Genomic DNA, 24275 nt, shown 5'->3' on the forward strand with positions numbered 1-24275 from the left:
ACAAGTAACCCTACAATGTAGATTATTTAAAGAGTTTCTTAATGGTTGTCTTCGACACAATTCTTATGTTTTAAACATAAGTGGGAAATATTAAGGAGTACTTGTTTGTGAGACTATTAGAAAGCACATCACAATCTACAATCATTAAAATTTAACTTCATAGATTACTCAATAAGTTTCTTGATAGAAGATTAATATTCAACTCAATCTTTGTAGAAGAAATAAACTTGTCTGCTAGTTTCACGAACTAATAAGTTTCTTGACGGTTATCTTCGCTACAACTTTAATAAATATAATATATTTATGTCGCACGTAATTACGACAAAGACAAAACGGCGAATGCTTTATAACTATAATCCTATTTGGAATAATGTTGCTGTACGTATATAATGGCAATACAAAACGTTTCTTGACGGTTGTCTTTGATACAACTTTGGAAATTTTCGTATTATGTAAATACGTAGGAAACATTTGTAGAAACAAGCCTATGAGACTAAACACCACTTAGATATACTGACTAGGTGAGTCTCACTTGACATAATTAAACATTATCCACATAGAACGACAACTGTCGCCTTAAGTGAGGAAATCGTAGTTTATATAATTTTAAATGTTGACAATTGAAACATGGACTGTCCACGTAGAATACGAGAAACTGAATGTTTAACTGTTTTAATTTAGTACTACCTAGACGAATTTAAATGAGATAGATGAAGACAATATAATTCACGCGACAAATATCGACGCACACAATTAGATCATGTACGGTTGGTGGTTTATCTATATTTAGCACTTTAACTTTCGCCACTGGCGTCCTAAGTGGGGAACGTTTGTTTGTCTATAGCCCCCAATAACATGTAGAGACGTCCAGAGAAAATCATAACTTCCAGAAAACACTTTCTCCACAGTCTATACAAAGAGTTTCTTGACGGTTGTCTTCGATACAACACTCATGTTGTAATCATGCAACATGTAGGAAAGAGTAGTAAGTAGCTGGAGCCACCGACTACTTGGAAATACTGACTAGGAAACACTACAACATGTAGGTATTTGAAGTCTGGATGACACGAACCGTTCATTCCTTGGCCAGTCTGTTGTATAGACCATACAAAGAGTTGTTGACGGTTGTCTTCAAAACAACTCTGATATACTTCCGTGTTAATACGAATGAAGACATTTTTGAGACTTAATATATCGATTCAACGTTTAAGTACTAATTACCAATCGTCCATATTGGAAATACTGTCAGTCTGGCAAGTATTCATTTAGCAGACCCGCTCCCGAATCTAAAAAAATATCGACGTAAATATGACGTAACCACTTATTGAGCATGTATAAACATCGACACACACAACTAGAACTAGCAGACTCCCCGTGTACTAAACTGACTTGTTGCACAGTGGTACAACAGCAACAAGTAATGAAACTGTACTCTATACACTCGAGGCAGAAGCAATCGCCATCAGCTATATCGGAGCTGTCAGTAAACGGGAACACTACATTGTAAGAACTGCTGAACATTAAGTAAATACCAATAAATTATTGATAACTAACTTAATATTTAGGTACTCCAGTTGACGAGAACTAGTTTCTTGACGGTTGTCTTCAATACAACTTGTAAAGTTTCGTATTATTTACGTAGGAAACATTTGAGACTGCAAACTAATTGCAGGTACTGACTAGATCATGTCAGTCTGAAACATCCGTGGAACTTGTATATTTCTTTATCATTTAAATATTGATAAGAATAATCACGTGGAACGACAAATGGTACTAAGTGTTCCCACTTAGTTATTTTTGATTCTTGAAATTGTGAGGGAACAAAACATTCGTCTGTATATTTTTGTCTGACTTAGAGACGAGCTTAACACTTGACTTGAAAGAAAATGCTTTCTCAACTAGTTTCTTGACGGTTGTTCTTCGATAAACAATAATAATGGAAACATTTTAATCATGAAATATGTAGCGATCATTACATAAGTAGCTGTACTTGACACTACAAACTACTTGGAAATACTGAGTAAGTCTCAGCGGACACCTTGGTAAGGAAATGTGCCACAAAATATTGTGGACAATTGTAGTTCAATGAACTTTGTAACAAGACACATACAAACAAGAATGTAGTCCAAGAGACAAGAGAGATATATGTATGTACTAAGTTTATACTAGCAGGGATACAACACACCCAAAATATTATATACTTTATGACGTCACAGTCCACCCAGTACGTTTTTTGGCGGTTGTCTTCGATACAACGCAAACACATATTTTGTACAATAAGTCTCATTGTGGTGTAAAACTCTAAGTTTCGTATTATTTAAATACTTCAAACCACTCAATTAGTTTGATCATTATGTCGCAGATATTTGAGAAAACCTTTAAAACATTTGAACCACTCCGAGATGTCTGTTACAACAGAACCAAAACTTTCTACATGTATAGAACATGGAACAAAACAATATAATCCACAACACAAATATCGACGCACACAATTACAACATGCGCGGACGACGGTATATCGTCACCAGCCCCTCTCTTGGCGGCTGTCTTCGATACAGACACAATGACAGAATACTTATTCAAATGTCGAAATTCAATCGCAAGTTGAACCTCGTGTTTATTTGGTGAGAGCAACAATGATAAAATATGATGAAACATTGCAAGAGTTGATCATGAATTAACGAGTTTCTTGACGGTTGTCTTCGATACAAGGTTGATCGAACATAATGGAGAGGTGACAGTTATTTCAAACACCTTCTCATGTTATAAAATCAATATTTTGGAAATTACAAAAGTAAGATTATACATTATTCAATGAGTTTCTTGACGGTTGTTCTTCGATGTTACATATATTTTATCTTAATACATATCCCACAAAAACATTTCATGTTAAATGTTGCCAAGACAAGACCATATAGCTCGCACTGTCAAAAAGTAATCAGATCCCGTGTAGAGCCAAGTTTCTAACCCTACATGCCCAGACCTAAATCGACAAGCCCTAATTTCACACTCAAGTTACGGGGAAATTCTACAGCCATAGCTCGTACTGCGTAGTTCGTGGCGCGTAGCAGAGTTTTTACGCTATAATCTCGTAGGCGTGCAAACTTTGGACGTAACTGGCGAGTCGGCCGCACGGACTTTTTGCTATTCGTCATATGGGCTTGAGCTTAAAAATCTATTCAATCTTCTAAACTCTTTCCGTGCGGCCAACTCGCCAGTTACGTCCAAGGTTTGCACGCCTACGAGATTATAGCGTAAAAACTCTGCTACGCGCTACGAACTATGCAGTACGAGCTATGGCTGTAGAATTTCCCCGTAACTTGAGTGTGAAATTAGGGCTTGTCGATTTAGGTCTGGACATGTAGGGTTAGAAACTTGGCTCTACACGGGATCTGATTACTTTTTGACAGTGCGAGCTATATGGTCTCGTCTTGGCAACATTTAACATGAAATGTTTTTGTGGGATTTCATTTCTTTTTGTAGGTTGCTTATGATAGAAAGATAAAATGAGCGACAAATACAAGTATTTTTTTGTCGCTCATATTAGGCAAATGGTTTTTTTCTCCGCGATAGCAAACTTTTAAATCACCGAAATATTCCGAAAATTTTTCATTCAACGAGACAACCGTCAACGACGTCTGCCCTCGCGCGTCTGCCCGCGTTCGGGTGCCGCGCTCGCTGACGGGCCGATTATTTTTAGTTACTGCGCGGGGACGAGGGGGCAGGCGGCGGGCGTTGGCGCATACTATACTTACGATGCTTATGTTCAAAAGTATAGGTTGATTAATAAACACTTACCGAAGTGAAGTGTAGTAATATTATTCATATCTAAGTACTTATGGGTAGGATAATGTTTTGATTTGATGAAAAGTTTGTGTTCTATGTACTTGTGTATAATTTTCAGATCTCAAGCAGGAAATAGGGAATTAAGTTTCCCTATTTCAGATTTTTACCCCTCCGCGGCCGCATTCAGACCTCTAGCGTCAAAAGTTGCGGAAGTCTCGAACAAACTTTCACCCCGTAGTTTAAGGGGTTGGGGGTAAAAGTTCCAAGTTTTAGGATTTTTTTGTTGTTTGGGTACTAATACTAGCTTACATACCAAATTTCAGTTTTCTAGGACTTCAGGAAGTACCTTAAGAATTTTGTTGATCATCAGTGAGTGAGTGAGTGAGTGACGAAATCGGGGTATTTTAGATATCAATAAAATCTAAAGTATAAGAGCTATGCAATTGAAACTTTAGAGGTTTATTAAGTCTACCACTGACATTATATCCTGAAAATTTTGTTTATCTGGTATAACCCAAACTCAAGTTATGAAGGTTCAAAAATACGACGAAGCGCTTCGAGAAAAGGTAGGTAGTGCCCTTGCGCTTGCGCTTCGCTTGGCTCGTCTTGGCGGGGGCACTACCGTGCCCCCAGATTTCATATCACATGAAATACTGAAAAGGATATCTTGTGTAGAACGACCGTAGAGCAGCATCCTCCTCCTCAGTCGTACATTCTTGACAGAATGCTCGTAGTTGACAATGATGCATTTTCCCTGAATATCGTAGCTCTCGCAATGAATGTGCCTCCACTTGTTGCGGTCTTCACCCGTAACCCTGGGCACGGGTTCCGCGTTATACCCCGCAGGACTGGGTCCCTGCTGAACTTCGCCATCTACACACTCCGGCCTACTGAAGTGTAAGATGCCCACCCCCGCGACATGGACGCGCCAGACAGGAATTGCCCAAGTGAAGAGTAGAGAAGGTGACTCTACTCCCCCCAGGGCCGAGTTAATGGGCGTGTATGATCCCACATCCAAAGGCTTAACACTACCACTACTACAAATATAAATAACACAACATTCAGTTGTTGTATCTTGTAAATACTAATTCTAGAATACATTTATTTACTCGCCGTTACAGGGCATTTTGTGTATGAAATGTAATTTATTTAAAAGATACATCAACATTACGCAGTTCTCTCCTCACTCGGACATATTTTACATAGTACAAAGTAAGTTTGTCTTAAAACTACTAGAGTACATTAGTAGTTTACATTTTGCGAAAACTTACTTTCCCTTACATTTTGACGCATGTCACACAGATACAAGACTAATTTCCATTATGTACGTTTAAAAAAAAACAATTGGCCTGTCAGTGATACAGTATATTATTGTTGTCTCTTTTTAATGGAGATTTAGAATTACCTTTAGTCTCTAGCGATGATTTATATAACAATACAATGAAGTTTCTTGATAGTTGTCTTCGATACAACTCTTTTACAATATTTCAATCATGAAATGAGGGAAAATACATGTAACCCCACATTGTAGATTATTTAAAGAGTTTCTTAATGGTTGTCTTCGACACAATTCTTATGTTTCAAACATAAGTGGAAAATATTAAAGAGTAGTTGTTTGTGAGACTACAAACTACTTGAAAATACTGAGTAATTTAATATGGAATACTTTAATATTGTAACAACCAGAGAACACACAGTAATATTTGACTCTTGTTCTAGGATAACGAGTTTCTTGACGGTTGTCTTCGATACAACGCTTTTACAATATTATTATATCAAACATGGAAGAAGTAGAAAATGTTTGTAAGTGGCAGTTAACTACCAACTGTTTAGAAATACTGACACATTATGTCATTGTTATAGATTTCATTTCATTTTATATCATTTATTCTTAACTAACACCTCTGGTGTCTGAATGTAGTGCTTCCTTCTAAGACATGAAACATTATTTAAAAAAATTCATTGGTTTTATAGTTAATAGAAGCCGACCAAGCGGGAGCATGGTCCAGGCTACCCGTTGTTAGGGCTCCAGAGACAGAAACCTTCACACAATATGTCATAATTATTATAGACTTACATATTTGGCGGGATTCATCCCGATTGGAGTAAAATATATTGTTTTACTAATGAAGAAGTAAACTTGTCTGCTAGCTTCACGAACTAATGAGTTTCTTGACGATTGTCTTCGATACAAGGTTGATCGAACATAAGTATTTGATCGTCTAATATATCCTATACAATTATTCTTAATACTATATACTGGTATATTACCCAAACATCATTTTGAATAAACTATTAAATAAACCACAACGTTTGTTTGTTTAAAGCCTCAATTCTATGCGGATTTAAAAGTTAAGAAATGGTTTCAACAATGAATTTCTTGACGGTTGTCTTCGATACAATCCTTACATTTCGTTCCAATACTAGTAAGTACCTATTTATAAGACTACAAACTACTCGATAGTTCTGAGTAAGTATTCAACATCACTTTGTGAAAGTGACACAATATTATTCATAAACCTATATATACACTTCATTGTGATATGGATACTCCACGTAGAACGACCACTATAATGACGTCATTAGTGGAGAAACAGTTATTTTATAAACTGTGTAGGAGCAATATTTCATTTTTGACAATTGTAGCTGAATGAGCTTTGTAACACGCGGCATGAACGTTAGAATGACGTAGATTCATTTACTTCATTTTATACATATACGGTCATTTAGGTACTCCAGTTGACGAAAACTAGTTTCTTGACGGTTGTCTTCGACACAACTTGTAAAGTTTCGTATTATTTAAATACATTTGAGTTACTTTGAGTAGACGAGGGTATCATTAAAATATTGATTCGAGAAACATCAAGCATTGTGTTTCTACTTATAGGAGTTTGCAATAACAATGGTTTTATTACGTGTCGAAGATTCAAAAAATATCAGTCTATCATCATCGGTATATCGTCATACAGCACATGACTCGGTTGCACTCGAGTGCATCATTAACAAGGAATTAACTAAACCGAACGACCGCTGCAGTCCTCAGTGGAGTAATTGTGTCCTCCTAAGTCGCAGTCTGGTACACTATAGTCTGCTTGGAAATACACACCCACAAGAAGAATCCCAGAGAACTTTGTATTTTATATTTTATATAGACATTCCATGACATTCTTGACAGTTGTCCGACAACAAAAACAAAAAATACTAGTTACGCAACAATGTAGATGATTTAAAGAGTTTCTTAATGGTTGTCTTTGACACAATTCCTATGTCATTACTTCTGATAACATAGATGAAGACAATATAGCTCATTAGACAAATATCGACGCACACAGTTAGAACAAGCACGGCGGACGGTACATTGTTAAATAACTTTGAATAAGTGGGAAGTTACAAATATTCTTGTAGTCTGAATATTCGTATTTGTATACATTGCCAGGTTTCATGCACTTCAGGGATGTGATGTACAACATAGAAATACAAATACATAATTCTGAATGGGAAAAATGGTCTTCCACAAAATGACCAGTTGATAGTAATAATAAACTCGGTTGCTATGGTAACGAGTTTCTTGACGGTTGTCTTCGACACAAGCTAACATGCAACACTCATAGAACATTAGATATAGTTGCAGTCAGTAATATTGTTGTACCAAATATCGACGCGCACAGCGTCTCACCGGACGGTGAGTGTAGACGAAAACTTTATACACCAGATACTTCTTGGAAACTCCATCCAAAATGAGATCTAAAATGACATAAAGTAGAGGAATCGCAGTTGAAATATTTAACACGTAATGGTATAAATCTCAATATATGAACACTGCGAGAACAAGCTAAAGGCTTGTTTGATGTTTATGTTAAACGTTATTGATGACTTATTTGACTGGGTATACATTTGGTAGAAGTACGAAGAAGTTTCTTGACGGTTGTCCTTCACAGAACCCTTTTACGACATTTCAGTCATGAAATGTGTCGGAAATATTTATTTGTAGCGGACCGTGAGACATGGAATACAAATAGTACAGAAATATGTTCTGTATTACATTAAATGTTTACAAATTACACAATACATGGTTATACTGGACACCTGGAAGTAGTACTTTAATGGCGTGCTAATATATATCGTGTTCATATATTCACACAAAAATGCATTAAGAACACTTTTAACTGTGTTAAATTGAAACATAGACAACAGGTCTTCGTTGCGTAATCATAGATAAAGACAATATAATTCATACGACATATATCGACGCACACAATTAGAACAAACACAACTGTCACTAGCACATTGCTTGACGGTTGTCTTCGATACAACTTTAGAACGCTCTTAACAGGGAAACAGCTGTTTGTCAACAAGCTCATATTCAATAGAATATTTGTCGGGATTAATCCCGATTAATGTCAAATATATTGCTTTACTAATGAAGAAGTAAACTTGTCTGCTATCTTCACGAACTAATGAGTTTCTTGACGGTTATCTGCAATACAAATGCATGCTTGAATATATTTACGACGTGGAATATATTTGCACCGCTGTAGACACGGCCGAGACAAGGTATATCTAAGTAACACACAACCAGCGCACAAGATGTATCGAAGAGGGGAATGATTTAACTCCATAGACTATTCAACAGGTTTCTTGGCGGTTGGCTTTATGGTATATGACGTTAAATATTAAACACTTACATGTTGATTTACGGCGCATTCCAATAAACTACGGATCGGTAGATGTGCCTACGAGCCGTAGAATTTTGACACATTTTGTATGGAGCTTATGTCAAAATTCTACGGCTCGTAAGCAAATTTACCGATCGGTAGTTTATTGGAACGCGCCGTTAGTAGAAGCACGTAGTACGAGCACTGTATGTCGCACTAAGTGGGGAAATATCAGTTTACATCATTTCGACATGTTACAAGGGTAAGTGATGGCTACACTTATAGTTGTTATAAAACATACCACTTTGATTTCTTGTAATGTAACGTCAATGGAAAAAGGCATTTAAAGACATTTTGTGACTAACAATTATACAATCACACTGTATTAAATTTAAGTTTATTCATTATTCAATGAGTTTCTTGACGGTTGTTCTTTGATGAAACATATATTTTATCTTAATACATATTTCATATCACATGAAATACTGAAAAGGATATCTTGTGTAGAACGACCGTAGAGCAGCATCCTCCTCCTCAGTCGTACATTCTTGACAGAATGCTCGTGGTTGACAATGATGCATTTTCCCTGGATATCGTAGCTCTCGCGATGTGCCTCTACTTGTTGAGGTCTTCACCCGTAACCCTGGGCACGGGTTCCGCGTTATACCCCGCAGGACTGGGTCCCTGCTGAACTTCGCCATCTACACACTCCGGCCTACTGAAGTGTAAGATGCCCACCCCCGCGACATGGACGCGCCAGACAGGAATTGCCCAAGTGAAGAGTAGAGAAGGTGACTCTACTCCCCCCAGAGCCGAGTTAATGGGCGTGTATGATCCCACACCCAAAGGCTTAACACTACCACTACTACAAATATAAATAAAACAACATTCAGTTGTTGTATCTTGTAAATACTAATTCTAGAATACATTTATGTACTCGCCATTACAGGGCATTTTGTCTGTATGAAATATATTTTATTTAAAAGATACATCAACATTACACAGTTCTCTCCTCACTCGGACATATTTTACATAGTACAAAGTGAGTTTGTTTTAAAATTACTAGCGTACATTAGTACTTTACATTTTGCGAAAAGATTGACATTGCAACAAACACTATTAAAAAACCATGACAAATATTATTATGAAGAAAAGAAAAACCAAATAACATATCAGTGACAGAAATATTTGTGTTATTGTTGTCTCTTTTTAATGGAGATGTAGCATTACCTTTAGTCTCTAGCGATGATTTACATAACAATACAATTAAGTTTCTTGATAGTTGTCTTCGATACAACTCTTTTACAATATTTCAATCATGAAATGAGAGAAAATACAAGTAACCCTACAATGTGGATTATTTAAAGAGTTTCTTAATGGTTGTCTTCAACACAATTCTTATGTTTTAAACATAAGTGGGAAATAATAAAGAGTAGTTGTTTGTGAGACTACAAACTACTTGGAAATACTGAGTTATATAATATGGAGTTACCACATAGAACGATACATAGTTCCATAGTGGGGAAATAGTTTTTTTAATACCACGTCATTTAGGTAGTGCAACAACTTTGTTGCACTCGTGTGTTGCCAAATTACGAGGTAAATGAAGTCATTTAAATTACAGTATTACCAATTACAGTAATCTAAACTGTTCTACCCAGTAGACGAGACGAGAACTAGTTTCTTGACGGTTGTTTTCGATACAACTTGTAAAGTTTCGTATTATTTAAATACATTTGATACTGCAAACTATTATTAGGGTCAGTCTGACGTGGAACTTTCAAAATGTAATGTATGTTTCATTATCAGTTTAAATATTGATAAGAATAATCACGTGGAACGACAAATGGTACTAAGCGTTCCCACTTAGTTATTTTTGATTCGTTAATTGTTGATTCTAGAAATTGTGAATGCACACAACATACATATATATTTAGACTTAGAAAAATGCTTTCTCAACTAGTTTCTTGGCGGTTGTTCTCCGATAAACATATAATATAAACATTTTAATCATGAAATATGTAGCGATCATTACATAAGTTAACTGTTTTACTTTGTTACGCACCAGAGGAAATCAAAGGAGATAGATGAAGACAATATAATTCACACGACAAATATCGACGCACACAATTAGAACAAGTATAGCCCCCAATAACATGTAGAGATGTCCACATTGAAGTTTCGATAAAACTTCATACAATACTTCAGTAATAGTACTAAATAAATAAATATTGCAATTAACACAACGCGTTTAAAGAGCATCTAGATCTAACTTGGAAACTGGTTTCAACAATGAGTTTCTTGACGGTTGTCTTCGATACAAGACTGATAAATACTTCTTATTATGTAAACACAGAATGCATGTGTGCCTTACCTTAAGGCATTTGGAGACATTTACAATTTCAATATTGATTTAGAACAATCGATGTGAATATTATCGAGCGCCTGAATGTACAGATACAGATCCCTCCATAGACAAGGAATGTTTCAATATTTAATCCTAAATTCTTTATCCAATAGATAATCAGATTGTAGTTCCACATAGGACGACACTTTAATAACATTTAAAGTGCGGTGACAGTACACATCGCCTCCTGTGTGGAGTCAAATGTTAATACATTCATATTGGAATACAAACGATTCAATGTCAGGACAAAATTTGTTTTGTATGATAACATCGGGGGAATGACATAACCTGTTTATTATTTAGCGTACGAATGTGACATATGTTTTGATACTTACGTGTATCGGCGGGATGTTGTAATTGATACGACAAATATCGACGCACACAATTAGAACAAGCGTGAAGCTCATTCGATGACTATAAGACTGCGTGTAGTCGGATGGTAACAAAACAAGAGGGGAAACTTAAGTACACTCATAATCACTCAATAAATTTCTTGATAGTTGTCTTTCGATATATATTACTGTTTTACATGAAATGTTGAGATATTACACATGAATATTCCGGAAGAGACATCACTGAGAAAGAAGGTTCATTAGAGAACTTCACTTCTTTACTTTACTAGGGAATATTTAAGAAATGCATTGGATTTCCAGTATTTTACTCTGCGCTCGACGCTTGCTTTAAACGCATGCCTCTACTACGAGACACGTCTGCTACGCAGGCACGCCCCGCCCACATCTCGTAGCTTTGTCTGCTACGCGGTAGACCTACGCCGTAGTACTTCACATACTGAATTACACCGGTATAACTGGTTGCTACTAGTATTTATTTACTTTTAAATTTCATCACCTCCTGAATTCACGGGCGAGACATACGTTCACTTTATACTCTCTGTGTTTCTTGACGGTTGTCTTCGATACAACGCTTGTATAATATATCAGTTATGAAACAAGAGGAGAATATTACTTGAAAATACTGATTGAGTCAACCTCATCGGGCACCATATGTGATATGGGCCTCATTGAACAAATTCATTGGAGTTCCAACGTTTGGGGAAACAGTTGTTTGTTCACAATATATTCATATTGGCATTTATTAATTGAATATGGCATTTATCAACTCGAAGAACTGGATTTAATGTTAAAATTAATTTTATAATTCTCGCGACAAACATCGACGCACACAACTAGAACAAACTAGTCTGTCGCTACACTACTCAACGTTTCTTACTGGTTGTCTTCGGTACAACTTTAATAAATACAATATATTTATGTCGCACGTAATAACGACAAAGACAAAGCGAGGAATGCTTCATAACTATAATCCTGTTTGGAATAATGTTGCTGTACGTATATAATGGCAATACAAAACGTTTCTTGACGGTTGTCTTTGACAGAGACCTTTTTCATATTACACACATGAAATATTGAGAGTTGGAACATAGATATTCCTTGTATAACGACCACTTTAGTATCGTTCTAAGTGGGGAAATTGTCGTTGTACCTATATCGCATCAAGACGTTCCTAGAAATGATGACCGATGTATCTCGTATGTCAAACGTTTTATCAGGACAGGCTTTGGAACCCAAGATATGAACATGGACGACGAAACAATACAGACAATATAATTCATACGACATATATCGACGCACACACAAGTCCGTATATAGTGAACATTTGCCACAGTAGCAGTCAGTAATATTGTCTCTGAGACATGGAACAATGCACAGGTTCTAATGGAAAGGAATCACGGAGTGGTACATTTTGAACATTTCAAAGATTGTATTAAGTTTCTTGACGGTTGTTTTCGATACAACTTTGAAAAATATTTTGTATTGAAAAATATATTCAAAGTGAGACGTAGAACATTTCAAACACCTTCTCATGTTTATAAACTCAATATTTTGGAAATTGCAAAAGCAAGATTATATACTATTCAATGAGTTTCTTGACGGTTGTTCTTCGATGTAACATATATCTTATGTTAATACATATTTCATATCACATGAAATACTGAAAAGGATATCTTGTGTAGAACGACCGTAGAGCAGCATCTTCCTCCTCAGTCGTACATTCTTGACAGAATGCTCGTGGTTGACAATGATGCATTTCCCCTGGATATCGTAGCTCTCGCGATGCACCTCCACTTGTTGCGGTCTTCACCCGTAACCCTGGGCACGGGTTCCGCGTTATACCCCGCAGGACTGGGTCCCTGCTGAACTTCGCCATCTACACACTTCGGCCTACTGAAGTGTAAGATGCCCACCCCCGCGACATGGACGCGCCAGACAGGAATTGCCCAAGTGAAGAGTAGAGAAGGTGACTCTACTCACCCCAGGGCCGAGTTAATGGGCGTGTATGATCCCACACCCAAAGGCATAACACTACCACTACTACAAATATAAATAAAACAACATTCAGTTGTTGTATCTTGTAAATACTTATTCTAGAATACATTTATGTACTCGCCATTACAGGGCATTTGGTCCATATGAAATATATTTTATTTAAAAGATACATCAACATTACAGTTCTCTGTTCGTCGATACAATTATTTTACAATGTAGATTATTTAAAGAGTTTCTTAATAGTTGTCTTCGACACAATTCTTATGTTTTAAACACAAGAGGTAAATACTATTAAAGAGTATTTGTTTGTGAGACTACAAACTACTTGGAAATACTGAGTTATATAATATGGAATTACCACCAACAAATATCGACGCACACAATTAGAACAAACACAGATGATCGGACATGGAATATTCAACATTCCGTCTCGATAACAAGGAGGGAGTTCCTGAGATGTACGCATCCAGGCGTATTGTTATATACAACATTATACTTCTGTTAGTATTATATCGATGTCTGTTTTGTGTTTTGCGGACAAAATTTGCGTCGGAAAAGAAAAAGAAACCAAAATTTTTTAAATTCATGAACTGCTCAACAAGTTTCTTGACGGTTGTCTTCTACAACTTATATTATAAAATATTCACATTATGTAAATACGAAGGAAATATTTGTAAGTAGTCCTTTATTAGACTACCAACTATTCGGATATAGGAACATAATTATCAACATGCCACATTAAACCTGTTAATATAACACATGGGATACAATTTCCCAAATCTGTAGAATTATAATCAGAATCGCAAACAGTGACATGATATCGTGGACTGTCCACTCCATAAGTGACATTAGCTGACTTATAGAGAAATGTATCGAAATGTGCCGACAAATGGCAATACAGCGCCCCTTCAATGAATAATAAATGTTGTATACATATTGATATAATGGAGTTTCTTGCTGGTTGTAGTCGATACAACTTCGAAACCTTTCGCATTATGTAAATACGAAGAAACATTGATTAGTACCATGGAGTACCCACGTGAAACGATCGAGATCAAACCAGTTTCAAAAACATTACGATTCGTTTTATAAAGATTGGAGCATACAGTCCCAGTAATGTCTTCGATTATTGAAGTAACTTCATAAACGATCTAATGAGTTTCTTGACGGTTGTCCTTCGATAGAACTCTATACAATACTGTTCCTTGGATTTGTAGAAACAGTACAGAAATATTTGTAGCTATGTAGATGTACATGAAGCTACAGCTACAAGACGCGCAGTCATACTGACTAACTGGAGGCATCCTACATCTCGCGCCGGTTGTACTCGATACTACTTTTATATATTATCGTGTTATATAAACACTTGGAAATATTCTCAAGTAGTCACTTGTGAGACTATACTCTACTTGGAAACACTGACAAGACTATTAAGTCTCAGATAATATAAGTAAATGAATATAATGATATTGCACATACGTAGGACCTCTATATCCATACTGTTGATACATCAAGTTCCACGTACAAAACCACGTCAATGGCGGTCTAAGTGGAGGAATTGTTTCATAAATCTTGTGAAGACGTTCAGAGACATGTCGGTAAATACCATTTACATTGTCATTGTTAAACATATTCTGTTTAATTCTCTGTTGAAATTACTTGATTGTAGCACATCATATTTTCACAACCGCAGTCATTCTTGCGGACAAAGAAATGAGTCAAATAGAAATATATTTATGTCATTTCCAAGTCAATGGAGTTTCTTGACGGTTGTCTTCGATGTAACATAATATATTCTATCTTAAAACATATTTCATATCACATGAAATACTGAAAAGGATATCTTGTGTAGAACGACTGTAGAGCAGCATCCTTCTCCTCAGTCGTACATTCTTGACAGAATGCTCGTGGTTGACAATGATGCATTTCCCTGGATATCGTAGCTCTCGCGATGCGCCTCCACTTGTTGAAGTCTTCACCCGTAGCCCTGGGCACGGGTTCCGCGTTATACCCCGCAGGACTGGGTCCCTGCTGAACTTCGCCATCTACACACTCCGGCCTACTGAAGTGTAAGATGCCCACCCCCGCGACATGGACGCGCCAGACAGGAATTGCCCAAGTGAAGAGTAGAGAAGGTGACTCCAGGGCCGAGTTAATGGGCGTGTATGATCCCACACCCAAAGGCTTAACACTACCACTACTACAAATATAAATAAAACAACATTCAGTTGTTGTATCTAGTAAATACTAATTCTAGAATACATTTATGTACTCGCCATTACAGGGCATTTTGTCTGTATGAAATATATTTTATTTAAAAGATGCATCAACATTACACAGTTCTCTCCTCACTCGGACATATTTTTCACAGTACAAAGTAAGTATGTGTTAAAACTACTAGAGTACATTAGTATTTTACATTTTGCGAAAAGATCGACACAAACACTTTATTAAAAAATCATGACAAATATTTTTATGAAGAAAACTTACTTTCCCATACATTTTGACGCATGTCACACGGAGACAAGACTAATTTCCATTATGTAAAATTAACGAAAAATATTTGACATTTCAAAGACTTCAGACCCGAAATGACAAGGACAGAAACATTTAAACCATAGTTGTCTCTTTCTAAATTCCTCTTTTGTTCGTCGATACAATTATTTTACAATGTAGATTATTTAAAGAGTTTCTTAATAGTTGTCTTCAACACAATTCTTATGTTTTAAACATAAATGGAAAATATTAAAGAGTAGTTGTTTGTGAGACTACAAACTACTAGGAAATACTGAGTTATATAATATGGAATTACCACATAGAACGACAAATAGTTTTTAAATATCACGTCGTTTACAAAGACGAAATATACAGTCAAGTACCTAATAATTTGTCAACACACGAGACAGCAGACATCGACTCGGACGCATCCCAAGATTTTGAGTTATTATAAATATAATTTCAAGCGTCAAATAACAATTAGAGAACTAGCAATATAATGCAATGAGCGCTACAACGTGGCATCACAATGAAGGCGATTCTAATTTGACGCCCGTCTTTAATACAACTTTATAATATTTGCTATACTCTGTAGACATGTTACATAATTTAAATAGGAACAATAGCAATAAATTTGCCTGCTTTTTCACACAGCAAACATTATTTAAATTCATTCTGCAAAATGTTTCTTGACGGTTGTCTTCGATACAACTTTAATTCAAGTATTAGTTACATACGTGAAACATTATTTAGCAAATTCATATATTTTAAGTCAATAATGTGAATGTGTTAACACACTCATTAAAACATTGAGCACAGATTAGAAAGACAGTGCAGTGAATGCACCATAATGTTCTAAGAGTCATTTTGAGTATATTTTGATTAGTAGAGTTTCTTGCTGGCTGTATTCGATACAACATTAGAAAATGTTCTTATTGCATGAATACGAAGGAAAAATTTGTTAGTATTCCTTTATTAGACTACCAACTATTCGGATACAGGAACATAATTATCAACATGCCACATTAAACCAGTTAATATAACACATGGGATACAATTTGTCAAATCTGTAGAATTATAATCAGAATCGCAAACAGTGATTGATATCGTGGGAATTACCAATCGTTCATATTGGAAATACTGTCAGTCTGGCAAGTATTCATTTAGCAGACCGGCTCCCGAATCTAAAAAAATATCGACGTAAATATGACGTAACCACTTATTGAGCATGTATAAACATCGACACACACAGCTAGAACTAGCAGACTCCCCGTGTACTAAACTGACTTGTTGCACAGTGGTACAACAGCAACAAGTAATGAAACTGTACTCTATACACTCGAGGCAGAAGCAATCGCCATCAGCTATATCGGAGCTGTCAGTAAACGGGAACACTACATTGTAAGAACTGCTGAACATTAAGTCAATACCGACGAGTCAGTAATTACAACCATAATAAATAGACAAGTATCATTGAAACTGTTGAAGAAAATGGAAATATTGGGAGACAATATAGGTACTCCAGTTGACGAGAACTAATTTCTTGACGGTTGTCTTCGATACAACTTGTAAAGTGTCGTATTATTTAAATACGTAGGAAACATTTGAGACTGCAAACTAATTGCAGGTACTGACTAGGTCATGTCAGTCTGAAACATCCGTGGAACTTGTATATTTCATTATCAGTTTAAATATTGATAGGAATGACCACGTGAAACGACATATTGTTATTATATAGAAATAAATGATCTGTGTGTAGTCGGATGGTAACAAAACAAGAGGGGAAACTTAAGTACACTCATAATCACTCAATAAGTTTCTTGATAGTTGTCTTTCGATACATATTACTGTATTACATGAAATGTTGAGATATTATACATGGATATTCCGGAAAAGACATCACTGAGAAATAAGGTTCATTAGAGAACTTCACTTCTTTACTTTACTAGGGAATATTTAAGAAATGCATTGGATTTCCAGTATTTTACTCTGCGCTCGACGCTTGCTTTAAACGCATGCCTCTACTACGAGACACGTCTGCTACGCAGGCACGCCCCGCCCACATCTCGTAGCTCTGTCTGCTACGCGGTAGAGCTACGCCGTAGTACTTCACATACTGAGTTATACCGGTATAACTGGTTGCTACTAGTATTTATTTACTTTTAAATTTAATCTTCGCCTGAATTCATGGGAGAGTCATACGTTCACTTTATACTCTCTGTGTTTCTTGACGGTTGTCTTCGATACAACGCTTGTATAATATATCAATTACGAAACAAGGGGAGAATATTACTTGAAAACACTGATTGAGTCAACCTCATCGGGCACCATATGTGATATGGGCCTCGTTGAACAAATTCATTGAAGTTCCAACGTTTGGGGACACATTTGTTTGTTCACAATATATTAATATTGGCATTTATTAATTGAATATAAATATCAATAGGACGAACTGGATGTGAAATGTAAACTATTACATAGATAAGACAATATAATTCACGCGACAAACATCGACGCACACAACTAGAACAAACTAGTCTGTCGCTACACTACTCAACGTTTCTTACTGGTTGTCTTCGCTACAACTTTAATAAATACAATATATTTATGTCGCACGTAATAACGACAAAGACAAAGCGGGGAATCTTTGTAACTATAATCCTTTTCGGAATAATGTTGCTGTACGTATATAATGGCAATACAAAACGTTTCTTGACGGTTGTCTTTGACAGAGGCCTTTTTCATATTACACACATGAAATATTGAGAGTTGGAACATAGATATTCTGTGTATAACGACCACTTTAGTATCGTTCTAAGTGGGGAAATTGTCGTTGTACCTATATCGCATCAAGACGTTCCTAGAAATGATGACCGATGTATCTCGTATGTCAAACGTTTTATCAGGACGGGCTTTGGAACCCAAGATATGAACATGGAAGAAACAATACAGACAATATAATTCATACAACATATATCGACGCACACACAAGTCCGTATATAGTGAACATTTGCCACAGTTGCAGTCAGTAATATTGTCTCTGAGACATGGAACAATGCACAGGTTCTAATGTAGAGTAACCATGGAGAGTATACATTTTGGATGTTTCAAAGATTACAACAAGTTTCTTAACGGTTGTCTTCGATACAACGTTGACAGAACATATAGTACCTAGCTGTGTATGTGGCTACACACCACACATATTCCTGTTGGAATTTCATTCTGCAGACGTATCATTAAATTGTTGAGTCAAATATGGATGCGTGTCTTGTGGTCGACTTAATTTTACTTCATATGTGATATTTAATGAGTTTCTTGACGGTTGTCCTTCGATGTAACATATATTTTATCTTAATAATAACATGTTTCATATCACATGAAATACTGAAAAGGATATCTTGTGTAGAACGACCGTAGAGCAGCATCCTCCTCCTCAGTCGTACATTCTTGACAGAATGCTCGTGGTTGACAATGATGCATTTTCCCTGGATATCGTAGCTCTCGCGATGTGCCTCCACTTGTTGCGGTCTTCACCCGTAACCCTGGGCACGGGTTCCGCGTTATACCCCGCAGGACTGGGTCCCTGCTGAACTTCGCCATCTACACACTCCGGCCTACTGAAGTGTAAGATGCCCACCCCCGCGACATGGACGCGCCAGACAGGAATTGCCCAAGTGAAGAGTAGAGAAGGTGACTCTACTCCCCCAGGGCCGAGTTAATGGGCGTGTATGATCCCACACCCAAAGGCTTAACACTACCACTACTACAAATATAAATAAAACAACATTCAGTTGTTATATCTTGTAAATACTAATTCTAGAATACATTTCTGCACTCGCCATTACAGGGCATTTTGTGTGTATGAAATATATTTTATTTAAAAGATACATCAACATTACACAGTTCTCTCCTCACTCGGACATATTTTACACAGTACAAAGTGAGTTTGTGTTAAAACTACTAGAGTACATTAGTACTTTACATTTTGCGAAAAGGTCGACACAAACACTTTATTAAAAATCGTGACAAATATTTTTATGAAGAAAAGAAAAACCAAATAACATATCAGTTACAGAAATATTTATGTTATTGTTGTCTCTTTTTAAAGGAGATGTGGATTACCTTTAGTCTCTAGCGATGATTTACATAACAATACAACGAAGTTTCTTGATAGTTGTCTTCGATACAACTCTTTTACAATTTTCAATCATGAAATGTGGGAAAATACGAGTAACCCTACAATGTATATTATTTAACCCTAGAAAGATAATCTTATTTTGACCTACGGTAAAGATAATCATACGTCTATGAGACGTATTCGCCTTTATAAGTGCCTATGGGACAAGTTTCCATAAATAACCTTTTAAAAAGTTATTGAATCATTAGTTACGGGTTTTCTACGACAAATAAAAGCATAATTACAATTAGGAAATGAATATAATTTAAAAACAACGAAATTTTGTTAACCTCTTACAAAATAACTAAAAAAAATATAGAGTCTTCCTTTGTTGAGTAATTATGTAAATCTTAAATTTAAAATCAATATTTTTTTTGCTTATTATTATAGAATAAAGACTAATTAACAGCTTCATATGAAAAATCAACAAGTTTTAAGTTTAAATCACATTTAGATACAGCCTTTACATATATCAGTTTTATGTTTACCATAAATGCTTTTATTATATTTATAACATGTAATTTTCGACCTCCTTCTTATTTTTGACGGACATGCAATTCCTCCGATGTTGAGTCTATTACTTCAGCAGCAACTTCATCAACAGATTCGTCTTCGGTGTTACTCTGCACGTCATCTTGATTTAAGTCATCCTCCACTTCACTGTCACTCTCTGATAGAATCTCATCTTCACTGTTCTCCAATATTTTTTTCAATTTGGTTGTTATCAAGGGCCCCGCGTCCAGCCATTCTAATAGACTACCAAAATGACGTAAAATATAAAAAAAAACGATAAATAAAACGAACTATTACTACTGGGAATGAGGTTCAAAAGTTACACAAAGGATAATCATACGTCTCTCGAACGTATGCCATCCCTGTATCTAGGTAATTATTGTACTTACCAGGGCGACACAGCCGTCTCGCGAAAGGTCTGCCCGGCCACTGGGATAACTTAAAAGGACAGAACGGTACGATGTGAAATAAAAAAATGATAGCAATATTTGTGTTGGCCGTGCGTCTCAAAGACGTAGATTATCTCTCTAGGGTTAAAGAGTTTCTTAACGGTTGTCTTCAACACAATTCGTATGTTTTAAACATAAGTGGGAAATATTAAAGAGTAGTTGTTTGTGAGACTACAAACTACGTGAGAGTAGCTTTAACAAATGTGGCATACACTTTGTACAAACACCAAAGTCATTTTTGTATTACAGATAATTTCAAGCGTCAAATATCGACGCACACAATTAGAACAAACAAGTCCGTTGCATACTAGACTAAGCAACGAATTTCTTTACGTTTCGTAATCAATTGAATCTTGGACTATACACGTAGAACGCCCAGTTTTAATGACGTCATCATTAGAGAAATAGTTTCCCACAAGCTCCTGTATGGAGACGTACATTTATATCGAAATTCTTGTTTTACATCTCCTCAATCATGAGATTCCTAAAAATAATATGATGGGAAGCAAACAAATTGTCAAGACGATTGTTCTAGTTCAAGCCTGATAATTTTTGTGTATTTTATTTTCAATTGAGTTTCTTGACGGTTGTCCTTCGATACAACTCTAATACAATACTTTGACCGTGAAATATGTAGCGATCATTTTAAATTGGGAAATTTAATTTAATATGTACATATTCTTGTTTTTGCATATGCTTGTATATTATACGGGCATGTATCCCTAAATTATGATTAGTATTATTTTAATAATTAGTACCATCGTTCTAACTACTAATAAATATTAGTTCAGGGTATCCATCAGACACCCTGAACAGTGTAGACTGGAGATGTTCCCATGCTAGAAGGCAAGTAAAGCAACAAATTATTGAGGCACTTTTTAGTAGGATAAATGAGTTTCTTGACGATTGTCTTCGATACAATCTTACAGACTCACTGAGCGTAACAGTTTCATTACATGAACTGCACAAGTTGCTCGATATAATGTTAATTAATGCGAAGGACACGTTAGTCAGTAGCCGTTTATAAGACCGGTTACACATAGGAACGTATTAGACCGTTTATACATTCCATTAAATAGTAAACATTTCAATATGAATGCTCCAGGTACAATGACCACTTTGACTGTCATCCTATTCCTATATCCATAATAAATATCTAGTAAAACTATTGATTAAACCGCAATATAATTCACGCGACAAATATCGACGCACACAATTACAACAAGCGCGGACGATTGTTAGGAAATAGTTTTAACTCTCATCGCACACTACAACAGGCGCGGCCTGGTGGCACATGGAATATTCAATATTCCGTCTCGATAACAAGGAGGGAGTTCCTGAGATGTACGCATCCCGGCGTATTGTTATATACAACATTATACTTCTATTCGTTTTATATTTTTAGGATCCTCTTGATGAAGGCGATTACATTGTAACCTCCACGTTCTAAGTGGAACAATAGTTGATTTAATTCTAAAATATGATGTTGATATCACAATCGAGTGATAAATCCTTACAAGCTGACTATACTTGTATCTTAGTCTTAGACATCGACAAAATTAAAATCGATGTCAGCTAGAACTAGCGGTAGACAGTTAATTGTCAAATATGAATAACATTTTTCAAAAGGAGAATTGGATTCAGAGTAATTAATGAATGTTTCAAATATCGAGGAAACACAATTAGAACATTAGTGGTTATTTATTTTTAGATATAAATGTACAAAATATACTGATAGGAAAGTATTACAGAACAATATTGACATTCAATGGATACTTAACACACTAAACTACTTTGTAGTTTCAAATCTGAGCTTAATCGTAAAATGATAAAGTTGAAAATAAGTTGTCTCTCAATGTGGTACCTGCTGCAAGGTACAATAGTTAATCAAATCAAATCACTTTAATGCATCCATAGTGTACAATTTGGTCTACAGTTTTACAGTAATATGTTCCAACTATGGGCCCTATTGGGCATAGCAAAAGTACTTAATATACTTACATATTAAGTTAGAAATGACACAGAGAGTTTCTTAATGGTTGTCTTCGATACAACTTCATTATACATATGTTCATGTGTTCGTGTTCCATTCGAAACTGCACTTAGGAACGAGCACCTAGCTTCACTGACAGACAGACTGACGGACAATTCCGTTTTGACATTTCAAAAGCGTCTAATTAAAGATTAGTTGCTGAATATTAACAATCGAGTTTTTGTATAACAAGTCTCACTGGGAATGAATATGGGATTATCTTTTAAGACAATTTGAGAAATTAGAATCTTTAAGATTAATATATTCTTTTGTCCAATATCCACGCGCTACAAATGACGATTATTTCATAGTAACAAAAGTCAGAAAAAAAATTAAGTTTATACATAATTCAATGGAGTTTCTTGTTGGTTGTAGTCGATACAACTTCGAACATTTTGTAAAATGTAAATACGAAGGAACATTGATTAGTAGCTATTTATTGGACTACCAATCATTCGGATATAGGTTCATGCAAGAGACAAGCATAATGAACATGTGACGGTGCATTGTGAAACTATATCACACACAAATTATGAAAAATATTTCAATTCAGACTTTGGATCAATCAATCAAGGAATATTTAATAACATTACAACGTTCAGCAGACAATGTACATTCATATATCGACGCACACAATTAGAACAAGCGTGAAACTCATTCGATGGCTATAAGACACAAGACACAGACAGAGGACATAGTTCATGGAGTCTGATTGAGCCGAACTATTCATTCTTTGGACAGTCTGTTGTATAGACTATGTAAAGAGTTTCTTTCTATGTTCACACTTTTATACAACATTGATTAAGGAAGGATCCTTACACTTGGATGAGGGAATGTATAGATGTCGAAGATATTAAATGTGTCTATCAAATCATTGCACTAAACATCGACACACACAGCTAGAACAAGCACACACCCCGTGCACTGAACTTGCTGGTAGAACATTGTACTAGACGTTGTACTAACGTTAGCACTTGTCGTAGTAAACAGAGCACACGAGTGACTCCACTCGTACAATAAGTCTCATCACACCTGCATGTGGCATTGGAAGTGAGACGTGGGACGTTTAATGACGTCATAACCAGAGAAACTCATGTTACTAAGACATATTCTAAGTCTAGGTATAAAGACAATATAATTCACGCGACAAATATCGACGCACACATTAGAACAAGTGCGGTTGGCACTAGCACATTGCTTGCTACATAAGTTTCTTGACGGTTATGTTCAATACGATACAACTATTTTCTAATATTTCAAATGAGAGGAAAACACACTTGGAAGTAGGTAGTGATTGAGTATCGTATCGGGAAAGTTCATTAAATTTCCAAAATTTACTGTCCACATACAATTTCAATAACTCTCCTAGAGATGTCATATCTGACCACCTTCATCAAAACATTAAGGACAAT

At 35.9% G+C, this 24275-nt stretch overlaps 1 protein-coding gene across 2 annotated transcripts in view; it reads right to left on the reverse strand.

The window, feature by feature from the left end:
• Positions 1 to 24275, reverse strand: part of LOC126911893 (uncharacterized) — a 161830-nt gene that overhangs the window by 27074 nt on the left and 110481 nt on the right. Inside the window, exon 2 of one of the 2 annotated variants that reach the window (XM_050701053.1) lies at positions 6371 to 7872. The exons of the other annotated variant lie outside the window; for it this stretch is intronic. The gene's annotated coding sequence lies outside the window, so the exon portion shown is untranslated. Of the gene's footprint in view, positions 1 to 6370; positions 7873 to 24275 lie in introns of those variants that run through there. 2 annotated transcript variants of the gene reach the window in all.

The sequence above is a fragment of the Spodoptera frugiperda genome, chromosome 19, assembly GCF_023101765.2.
Source record: "Spodoptera frugiperda isolate SF20-4 chromosome 19, AGI-APGP_CSIRO_Sfru_2.0, whole genome shotgun sequence".
Lineage (NCBI taxonomy): Eukaryota > Metazoa > Arthropoda > Insecta > Lepidoptera > Noctuidae > Spodoptera > Spodoptera frugiperda.